Below are 12,253 nucleotides of genomic sequence, written 5' to 3'. Positions count from 1 at the left end.
GGCACCTCTGCTCTATACCAATGACTGTACCAGCCCCTCATCCGTCACTATATATTTCAAGTACTCAGACGACACTGCCGTTCTCGTACTCCTCAAGGACAATAACTCCGTAACTACTTACCACCAATCTGTCACCCACTTCACAAAGTGGTGCTCCAAAAACCTTTCTGGAGCGGAATGTTGACAGGACTAAGGAGTTATTCATCTACACCCACTCCCACATCCCAGACCTGGCCCCTACCATTACACAAGACAAAACAGATGAACCTGTCAATCACTTCAAATATCTCAGGCTCACACTCAACATCAAACTGACCTTTGAACATCATGTCACCGATATCCATAAATGTTCCCAACAAAGACTCCACATCCTCTGTAAGCTCCGTGCCCTCTCTGTCACCCCACACCTTCTGTTACTGTCGTACACCAGCATCATTCAGCTCATCCTACTCCTACTGCTCCCCCCTGTTATTTCAACACTCTCTCCATCACCAACAGAAATAAACTCACCAAGGTCACACACACAGCATCCAAAATCATCAGTTTGCCCATCACGGACCTCTCCCACCTCAACAACAAAGCCTTAACACGCATGGCCTGGACAGTCAGCAGGGACTTTGACCAGCCTCTCCACAGACACTTGTGTCTGCTGCCCTCAGGCACATACAGGACTCTGAGGTGGACACGGACACACTTCAGTAAAAGATCTGTCACTTCTGCCGTCACTGCTCTCAACAGGCTGTAATCTGGATCCTTATAAACATGTGTATGTGTGTGTTACCCTGTGTACATGTGTCTTTATAGTTTGTATTAATGTAGTTTCTTTTGACAGTGTCTATAAAAATAATTTTCCCTTACCCACAAAAAAGGTCTATCTAACTATACTACAAAACTGGAGAAGAGCCATTTTTTCAGTATCCTCTTTGGACTTAAGTGTTCAAATAAAGCTTTATGCATATATTCGTTATGCATATTTAGCCAGCTGGTCGGGCCAAGCAAAATATCGACCTGCTGGAGATTTAAGGCTGATAGCTCATACTCCAAAAAGTGCAAATATTGACCCAATATATCTGCCAATCGATAAATGGAATACCCACAAGAAACGTACACAAGGAGAGTGCTCATCCTCTGATCCAAAGGTTGATGGCTCAAGTCCCGCGCTCATCATAAACATCCTTGGTCCAGTGGTCAGACCCACTGGCCCACAGGTTGGCTGTTCAATCCCAGCTCCTACAGAACTATACTGCTCTTGCTCTTGTGTCCTTGGACAAGACACTTAACCCATTTTACCATTTAGAGCATGCAGACACAGAAAAGCCCTGATAAGAATCAATCCTGGGACCTTATGGGGACAAATATCTATTAACTTGACATAGCATCAGTGTTTCTTTTGTCTCTTTCCTCCACTATACCTTCACAGTGACAAAACCCTCACCCATACTCCCGCATACAAGTACACATCACCATACCAGAATACAATTAGTATGATTTAGCCACGTCTTCCCAGCCTTTATGCGAACAAAGAATATTTACAACCACATTACGCACTGATGTATGCTGCGTTCACTGCACATGAACTGCATCAGAGGAGCACCGCAGGAGCCATGTAAATGATATGTTATCGTGCAATACGCGGCCGGGATTAGCATGTGATATATGGTACCGGTGTCGCCATTAGACTGCAGATAATTCAATCTTCATTACTGTCCATTACACACAGCGTCATATTATAATTTAGCAGAATGAGATGGTATCAGTGTGGAAAGGGGGAGCGAGTAGTGATAGATGGTAGATGAAATGTCGTACCTCGAGCTACAATGGGACGATCGTGAGGAGCTATGTGTGGTGTTAGCATTATCCAAGCACATCGGTCGCACACATATTGAGAAGATTTAGTGAATAGGGAGAAATCTATGGGTTGTTGGCTATTCAGTACATAGCAAACAAGGGCGACTGATGCAAATACCAATACACTTAACTGTTTTGAAAAGATACTACAATCAGAACTGAACCTGAGTTGCCAGAGCCTTAAACTGCAGATAAAGGGCCCACATAAGTTTTTTTTTCCTCATTCTCACTATATGGACAGGTCATGCTTTGTGTGAAAGCTCAGATCCTTGTGAATTTACTCAATGAGCTGACGAGGCTGCACTAGCACTGATTTATGAGGTGCTGGGATATAGGTAGTGACCATTCAGATCAGAGAGAGTCGTTTTAGCATTGAAACTGGCAACCCAAATGAGAGACTAATGAGGCTCATTCTGCTTACTATTAATCCATGTGTCTGTCATCAGTAAAAGCTATATTTGGTTTAAACATGTTTACCTCTTATCTGGGGCACAGACAGCTCATGTTTAAGGAATTTAAATATAACGTTTAAGGAATTTAAATATAAATATGTTCTTCTAATATTATACTGCTGAAAATGGAATAGCATTTTTGGAAATACAGACATTGACTTGAGTAGCTTTTCCTGTTGTTTCAGTAAAAGAAAAACAAAAGAAAAACAACAATATGATATGTATTTTTATTGATACAACTTTTTAAAATGCTCAGCCCATTTTATCTTAGAATCCATTGGAACAGAGAATAAACCAGTACAGTTTGCCAAATTTTCCTCAAGTCTAAACCATTGAGTAGCATAAAAAATTCTGTACTTAGCACTGACTTCCTGTTATTTGCAATATTTGAGGACTTTTTCCCATTCAAAAAAAAAATGTATTCAGTTTTAAATTGTCAATGGCATGGCAACAGTCCCTCTGGAAGAGCGACTGTCAGTGGTCGATCCTTCCCTTTGCTTCGTCAAGGGCCATAGAGGCTGTGTAGAGGCATCAAGTCATTACTTTATTCAAATATGTAACCCAAAAGCTGAAATATTAGGCCTATTATGTGGAACAGTATTGCTAAAAATAAAGCAAAATACAGGAATTTGCGGATTTTGGCTTTTTTTTTTTTTTTTTTTACAGCAGACCTATTATGCAAAATCAACCTTTAGAGCTTTTAACCATGTTAAAGTTGTTTCCCCTTGTCATTTACCCTCTCGAAGTTGGATTCAGTTGGATTTGCATAGTCCTTTTTGGTACAAATGAAGAAAAAAACAAAAAACAACAATCTTGCTAGTGTGATGTGCAGCTATCCATCAGAGGGGCAGACATCTGTGTGGCTTTTTATTGTGATGACGGTTACGGCAACTTCAGCTCCCATTGGGCACCGCAGAAGTCAGCGAACTTGTTTATTTTATGAATTTGTTTTGGATGAATATTGCAATAATATCTACTATGTACAAATTAAATCATAATGATCCACGGGTGTCATAGAATATAACAATAGAATGAAGAAAAAATATCCTCTGATGTGTTTTTGTATAAATCACACTGTGGATATGCTCTTAGCTTCACAAACCTTGCACTCCACTTGTACCTCCCTGACGGAACCCTGGAAACATTGTAAGAATTGATTTAGTGAACAACTACCCAATCTATGGACACTTCACGGCTATCGACCGCTCTTCTAAATCAGAAATCCGAACACTATTGGGTCGGTAGGGGATTTAATTAAACTCAAAGGAAGTGAGTGAGTGACATGGCGGACGGGAGGCAGCAGAAATCAATTGGGCCATGCAAATGAACACCAAATCCTCCCTAGATTTTCCTCTAAAGCTGCTAGCTGCTGCTCTTTTAACCCTGCAGGGCTAGCGAGCACATTTTATCCCATTTATTCAGAAGGTAGGCCATAAGACATGTGTTTTAATCTCACTGTTAAAATACGGGTGGTTACAAAGGGACTGCCACAAGTTTAAATGTTAGTCACGAGGCTTCTAATTACAATACCAAAAGCCAATCTTTATTCAGCAAAGAGAAGCTATTCTGTGATTTTTACATGTTTCCAGATAACAAGTTTTAAAAATAAAATTGGAAGAAAGACCAGAGTTGGCCAAGAAGCAACTAATTCGCATGAAGAAATGATAATAATAATTTGATTGAGACATGAAAAGAGGACCGAAGTTACTTTAATTCTAGGTTATTTTCATCCCTCAAAGGATAATCAAAAAAAACTCACAAATGTGCGAAAAACTAATTTTCTTTAAATTTCTAAGAGTCAGATTTATTTCAGATAGTAGTAGTAGCAGTAAAACCAGTATGGCTGCATAAAAATATAACTGTTTTTTTTCTGTTTGTCGCTCGCTTGTCTCCATGGAGATGTTATTGCTTCGCCTGGAATGTTCCACGGTATGACATGCAACATTTCTATCTTGCATTTTTCAGCGACTGATGTCTTTATTATTATTGTTTATTTAAGACTAACCTTTGACTAACTAACACATTCTTATTGTAAGCGTGCTCGCCTCTCCATAGATCTGAGATGTAACTTGGACTGGAGGCACCGCATTGTATCTATGGAGCTCGATACGTTTAAAGGAGACACGCTGGTGGCAGACCCTCCATTACTTGCAGTTAATCTCACATCATCGAGTAGTTGTCATAGAAGTAGAAAGAAACAAGTACGTGAAAGTAAAATATATCTTTAACAAAATTTCAAACTCGACATCGATACTAAGGAATAGACTCGCTACTCAATGCCGATTCCGACACCGCAATTAAAAACACTCTTTCTTTAGACAATAGAATGTGATTTTCAACATTAAATAGTAACACTTTCTTTTATATTCCCATGTGTCCTTATATCTGTGTAATTCCTCAGGTTCAGGTATGTTCCATGGGTGTATACTAGTCCTAGTATTAAAAAAAAAAAAGTAAAAGTATTTAGTATCAATACCTGCTCAAATGTGTGTCTAGTTTCGATTCAAGCTTAAGTATCGTTACTATGATTTTTTAATACTTTTGACAACCCTACATCTTTCTATATTACATGTACGAAAAAGCAGCTCAAAATGTTTCTGACCAAACTCCACCAAGTTCCCTTTATTGTTTTGTATATGTTTTATACTAATGTGAATATTTATATTACGCACAGTCCCTCACAAATGCAGTAAAAAGAATTATTAATGGGCCCAGATGATGATTCAATGCCCCTTTATGTATCATTTAAATGCAAGCTAGATGCGTCGAATTGCAATAGCTTTTCTAAATGTGTTTGAGGTAATTAAACTGCAAGAGCCATCACAGCCATATGTCATCTAGGCTTTATTATTGGAGGCTTTGCAATGACAGACAATAGGAGAAAATGAGCTGATGGTAGATTTTAATTAGGTTTAATGAAGTTTTTAAGGTGTCGGGAAGTAACTTATGATTTGTTTAGTTTTAACTCTACCCAGTGTTAAAACAGTTATTAGGCTTATTTAAAGGTCCAATATTACACAAAATGGACTATTGGGAGCTTTAAGCCATGTTATAATGCTGTTACCTCCTCAAAAACATGTCCAGAGTTGTGTTTTCCTTCATTTGACATGTTTGAGTAATCCTTTATTATTAGTCTGTCCACATCTCCAAAGCTCAAAATGCTCTGTTCCACCAGGTGATGTCATGAAGTGGTAGTTTTCAAGTTAACAGCTCCTTTTACCTTTTGTTTTAGTAGAGATTGGAAATTTCAGGACTGAACTTATTCAAATGATTTTAGTGAAGATGTATGGAGTTTCCAAACTTCCTGTATTACCATATGACATCATAAGGTGGAACAGACTGTTTTCTGTTTGAGAATAAATGTGTGCGTTAAACGTGTGAATGAAACAAAACACAACTCCGGGTGTGTTTGAGATGAGAAAATAACATAACATAGATCAGAAAATAGTGTAAAATGGGCCCTTTAAGATTTAAGTGCATAAGACATGTTAACTATGTTTTAATACAATGAACCTCTAACCTCTTGTGTTTTTAAATTTTGGTGAAGTTTATAATTTTACTTCCTGGCTGGACACAGATAGCAGATATGACATACGTAGAGGTATTTTCATAACAGTTAACTAGCAACCACAACATTAACAAGAGCCAATTTTATTTAAATTGAACAGTACACACACAGTACACACATAATTAGCCTAATAAATAATAATAATAATGATGATGATGATGGTGATGATGATGGTGATGATAATAATAATAATAATAACAAAAAAACAACAACAACAACAACAACAACAACAACAACAATAATAATAATAATAATAATAATAATAATAATAATAATAATAATAATAATAATAATAATAATAATAATAATAATAATAAATAAATAAATAAATAAATAACACGATACTAAAATTTCAAACTCGATTCCGATATTAAAGATTAGACTCAATACTCTAAACTGATTCTGATACCACAATGATAAAAACTCTTTCTTTATACAATAGAATGTGATTGTCAGCATTAAATGGTAGTACTTTCTTTTATATTCCCATGTGTCCTATATCGGTGTAATTCCTCAGTCGTCCAGGTAGGTTCGATAGTGGTCCATGGGCGTATATTGTCTATGTGGTCTTAAAGTTGTTCTGATACAGCTCAAGATCATTCTAAAACTATTCAGGAAAGGCTCATTTCTGTCATGTGACCTTTTTATATCGATACCTGCCCAAATGATTATCTAGTTTCAATAGCAGTTTTAGTATGGATTAGAGGGAGGGATTCTCTTTTACAACTCTCTGCTACTACTGCAGTTTTGTTCTTTTTTTTCCAACAAACTGCAGCTTAACTTATGTAAAACTATACTTGGCATCCGACTTAGCCTTGCCTGGAAGGACACTGCAGAGGGTGGAGAAAAATATCTGCTATCAAGTCGGACACTTCACAAGCCAGGAGCTGTCATACTACATATCCCATATTCATTTGAAGTCTTTTTCAATTTTAGAATTTTCTGTGTTATCGTTGGAGCATAAAATAGAACATTACTGCAAGTACTGAAAGAACATATGAATTATATGGATCTATGTATGGATCGACAGTGAGTATCCAGTATATAAAACTAACTTTATCTCTTTTTGTGTGTGTGTGTGTGTTCCCGAAATTGGACAACACTTCTGGTGGTTTCATTACATCACAGAGTGCACAAACTCAAGCACAAGACTCCATCTTGAACCTCTCCAGCTGCTGCGTTTGTGCTTGAATTTAATTTGATCGAATGGACCAATCACAGGGCAGCACTGTGGTTTGGTTGGAAGTCAAATCATAAGCTCTGTTCCAGGCAACAGGGAGACGGTTATTTCCCACTTGAACTCATAGACATTCATAGATGCAAAATTGTCAAAATGATCTCTGCCTATTGCTACAACCCGATCACTTGGCTAGCCGATGGTACCCGGAGTTACAATCAAACGCTCCTTCACATAGAAATAAATGGTGAAGCCAATCCTATATATATAACTATATTATGTAATTTATCTAGTCTCCTCACCAGATAAGTTCAGTAACATGTAAAAGAGGACATTTAGTTGTCACTAGACGTTTACCAGAAACATACACATTCGGACATCTCAATTGAAAGTTGGTTAGCCATTAGCTCAGATGCCACTTTTACATATTAATTATGAAATAAAGACGCCAAAAGTTTTACACACTCAGCATTGACTTATCAAGGCTCTGAACTCACCTAAATGTGGTCCATGGGTCGGTACCAGCGGACACCTTCTGGATTATTTATGTGGATTTTTTTTTTTAAGGCTAATACTAATGGCTATAGACAAAAAATAAAAAAATACAGGGACTGGCTCCAGTTTCCAAAATCTTCCTGGGCTCGCTGAGTTGCTAAGTGGTTGATAGCATAAGTAATTAACACAGCGTCTACTAATTACATGTCTATGCTTGAACATACTGAGTTCTGACTTCAGAGTGTTCCTGCTGAATTACCTTGTAAAGAGTATTACTACTGCTAAATCGTAGGCTACAGAAATGTATGTAAAATGTATCTATCTTAAAAACAGAATGCCAAATTTGATCCTTTTGTTCTAATGCATCTCGGTTTATCTCATGTATGAAGTGGCAGTATATTTACCATCTACCAATTACCATTTACCTGAAACGCATCAATAGAAAAAGCTCTCAAACAAACATGTATGCAGATGTATGTAAGCCTGTTTTAGTAGAACAGAGACTGAAAATGCAGAGGAAATCCTTTTTACATTTGTGGATGACAAAGATGACCATGCTACTCATCCAAGTAGCTAGTTCAAGTCTGACAGGGTTCTGATGTGTCTGTCTGAAGGGGGGGATCTAACTTCACTGAAACTAAGGCCGTGTCTCAATTCGACGGTTGCACACTAGTACCAGAAGTACCATTCGATGTACCGTTCCAAATACCCGGCCAACAGAGGGTAGTCCTCCGTGTAGCCTCCGCTGGCCGCAAAGGCTGTGCCGAAATAGAACAGGCCTACACCACAGAGTGCACTTCAACCACTGTCTGTGCGCTTATGTTACATAGCTTACGTTATGTTGCCTAGCAACCGTGACGACTGCTGACTACAGAGCTACACGGCTGTTGACTCATGACCTAAATCTGTAAAATGGACAATTAAATAATTACAGTTTTATTTTTAATTCTTTATTATTTCAAAGATGAATAGTCAAGGTATTGTTGTCGCAGTAGTTCATTTCTGTTTACATTGAAAGGAAGGAATTAATCTTTTCCTTTGAATATCAAAAGACAAATGTAACGTTCTAGGTGATTTTTTTTTTTTTTTTTTTTTTTTTTTTTGTAGCAGGTATTACATAACTTTAAGAAAATATACCTTGTTTCTCCCGTAGAAGAAGTCGGTGCATGATGGGATATAGCAGTGCGTGAAGTGTGCTCGGACGCACGCTTCATTCATAGCCAATCTCCATGGAAACGCTGGAAACTCAAGGCACATTTGTCGGCCGCATTCATCGGGTGCATTGAAATGGGCCTTGTCACGCCGAAAGTTAAGTAAGCGCCCTTCAAATGCAGCCGACGAAGTGTGCAACCGTCAAATTGGTAAACAGCCTAATACACCCTAGTTCTTTACAGTAGGTGAGTGGAACTACACTAAGTTGTGAACTGTCACATGAGCCATTTTTAGTTCATGCCTCATCTAGCTCCTTTTAGCATACACTGATTAGCTCTATTGTTTAACGTGTTCCTTGCAGATCACCACGAGATCTCTGCCAGCTAAACATAACAGAGAAGAAGGCATCAGGGTCTAAACTTCTGATAACAACGCAATGTATCTACCAGCTGTAATTCAGGGGTCTACAGCACTGCATTTCCCATCATGCATTTAGCCTTTGTAGTCCATCCAAATAAAGCAAGTGTTACCCACCCATCTATGGCTCATTATTCATATTTTGCAAATACATAAGTGTGATATAGTACCAAAAATTCAACCCAGAAGTACTGTTTACTACCTCGTTCGTACATTCTACCAGCTCTTTGTCACTGTCAGTAAATCAGTGTTGTCCGTACTGCCTTTCAACCAATCATCTCAGTAAATGCGCTTTCTCTCTCTCTTCAATAATTCTGCTATTTCAGGAACCAACTGCAATCTCCATCCATCTGTCTTCCATCTAATCTAACACAATTCGAACACACCAGTCCTACAGAAAACTTCCAGTTGCAGAAAAGTTTATGTTCGTCGTAAACCGTACATCGAAAATTGCTTCAGAATAGAAATAGATGGAACTAATTTCTTGCTGAAAACTGCAGAACCGATAGGCCCCACCTCTTCGTAGTGGCATTTTGGCATTTCATTAAAAATAATCACAAGTAAAAACAGAAAAGTAGGCGGGGACAGGGGGTAGGAGAACACTGGAATTTTCTGAACGTGCAAGCCTCAAATGTAGACAATGCACGATTACTCAAACCTGCATGAATCAATCGAAATACAACTTCAACTGAGGTCATGATGAGGGAACAGAGTGATAGCATGTGTAGAGTAAAGCTCGTAAAAGTCAGTTTTTAGTGCGAAAATGTTTCAATGGCCATGGTCACATTTTTATATAGCGCTTTTCCACCTTCAAGGCAGTTTAAGCGCTTTACATCAAGGAACCACTCAACCCATTCACGCACACATTCATACACTAGTGTACACACCAGCTCAAGGACACAACGGCAGTATTCATCTATGAAAGCTGAAATCTAGGCTCTCATGGTAATTTCTATACTATATAAAAGCTGTATTGATACTTTTTGTGGTCAGTAATTATCGTGTGTACATTTTCTTTACTCTATGGGGAAATTTGTGGTTATTTTTTTTATTTGTGGATGAGATTTAAGTTGTAAAAGTTGAAAGATCTTCTCTTTACAGCCTGGCTAGCTCAGTCGGTAGAGCATGAGACTCTTAATCTCAGGGTCGTGGGTTCGAGCCCCACGTTGGGCGAACATTTATCTGGAGTTTCCCCACTGTGGGACTAATAAAGGCATATCTTACCTTACAGATGCAAACTAAGGACTCGAGGGTTTCAATCTGATGTTTATTTATTGCAGCTCATGGTTTTTGACATTGTAGATTTAGAATAATTTTTGCGGTTTAAATCTGTTTTGGGGTTTTGTGTCAGTGGCATAAATTGGTTTCAGTATTATCGTCTATCATCTATATTTACTTCAGCAATATATCGTGCATCAAAATATGTTAATGAGGAAAATGGAATTAACCACAAATCAATTTACAGTGAGACAGAGATTTGAACCTGCAACCTTCAGATCAATGGTCAAACTCTCCTACAAACTAAGCTACCGTTGCCCTTGCTGTGCTCCTGTTAGTTCAGCTCATATACCATTTAGTCCAGGACTCAATAGGTTCCTAATTGAATCACTTTGCAACACATTGTTCTGTTTCATATGGCATATCTGAAACAAAAGCAGAATGGAGTGGGGTCACCGCTGGTAGCACATCCAGCTAAACGTTCATTAGGCTAATACGGAGGGCCAACTGTTTCCGCTGCTCATCTTAACACTAGAATCGCGGTGAACAATATCCAAAACCCAGCAAACCCCATCACCTTCCCAGCAGCCACTAGCTTGTAATGACTGATAATTGGTTGCCGGCAGGATTTACAATAGAACTACTGATTAAAGCTAATTAAAAATGGGAGATGTGAGCAGCCATTTTGCCACGCTCCGTTGGATACTTGAACGTCTGACCTTGCCATTGTATCGCAGGCCATAGAAATGAAAAATCTCCAAATCAAGCATGTCATTTGACGAAATAACCAATCACCGCCGGACTCTCTTTTTTTTTTTGTGGGAAGAAAACATGTCAAAAATTAATAGCATAGAATTATCTTGAATCAAAGTCCTTTCACAGCATCTGGCAGGATGATTAGCTCCCGGCTGTCAGTCAAGTTGGGTTTCTGGTTCAAAAGAGCGTTGTACAATGGGCTGATGAGACACAATGGTAATTCATTCATTTCATTCCACTTGTTTTCAATGGGACCAGAGTTTCCATCTTACCTGGAAAAAAGCGGGGCGATTTTTTTTTTTACAGTTCTTATAATATTAGTGCAGTAATGTGAGTCTAGATTGGCTCTTGTTGAAATCGCTTGGAGTGAGGAGAGAGTCTTAAAGGGCCCATGTCGTGCTATTTTCTGATCAATGTTATAATGTTTCATCACAAAAATATCTGGAGTTGTGCTTTGTTTCATTTGCATTTTTAGCACACAAACTCTGTATTTTTAGGCTGATGTCACGTGGTAATACAGGAAGTGCTCCACTATGTTTTAAACTCCATACACCTTCACTAGAGTCCTGGAATTACCAACCTCTACTGAACAAACTTTAAACGGTAGCTGTTAACTTGAAAACTACCGCTTCATGACATCACAAGGTGGAACAGAGCATTTTGAGCTTTGGAGATGTAGACCAACTAATAATAATGGATTACTTACCCATGTGTGAATGAAATAAAACACAGGACCGTAACTACAGGTCATCTGACTGTATTAAATGTGACACAATCAGGATTAACCTCCAACAAAATTTAACAGCTTCATTTGTACACAGATTTCTTTTCCAAAATAAATGTATAAATGTTATAACTTGTCTTTTTGTTTTTTCCGCCATGTTTACCATCATGGAGAAGCTTGGGGAGGATGCCAAACAATAATGTATTTACTAGCATCTGATTGGATCTAGTGTGACACATTAACCAATCATAGCATTATCTGAGAAAGAACTGAACAGATTCAACTGAAAAACAATATAATATTTTCCTTAATAAATGTGTAAACCCACAACTTATCTATTTTTTTTTTTTTTTTTTTTTTTTTTTTTTAAGACAATTACCGAGAGGCTTGAGGAGGATGCCAAACAATAATGTATTTACTTTGCCAACTTGAAAGGAGCAGTCATT

At 38.1% G+C, this 12,253-nt stretch overlaps 1 non-coding gene across 1 annotated transcript; it reads left to right on the top strand.

Annotated features, from left to right (window-relative positions):
- The first annotated feature begins 10,209 nt into the window (after positions 1 to 10,209).
- On the top strand, positions 10,210 to 10,282 carry trnak-cuu (transfer RNA lysine (anticodon CUU)). Its single transcript has one exon. It is a non-coding gene; the product is annotated as a tRNA-Lys (tRNA).
- The last annotated feature ends 1,971 nt before the right edge of the window (positions 10,283 to 12,253 follow it).

This window comes from Periophthalmus magnuspinnatus, chromosome 9 (assembly GCF_009829125.3).
Source record: "Periophthalmus magnuspinnatus isolate fPerMag1 chromosome 9, fPerMag1.2.pri, whole genome shotgun sequence".
NCBI classification, from domain to species: domain Eukaryota; kingdom Metazoa; phylum Chordata; class Actinopteri; order Gobiiformes; family Gobiidae; genus Periophthalmus; species Periophthalmus magnuspinnatus.
This window is presented reverse-complemented; position numbering and strand designations above follow the sequence as displayed.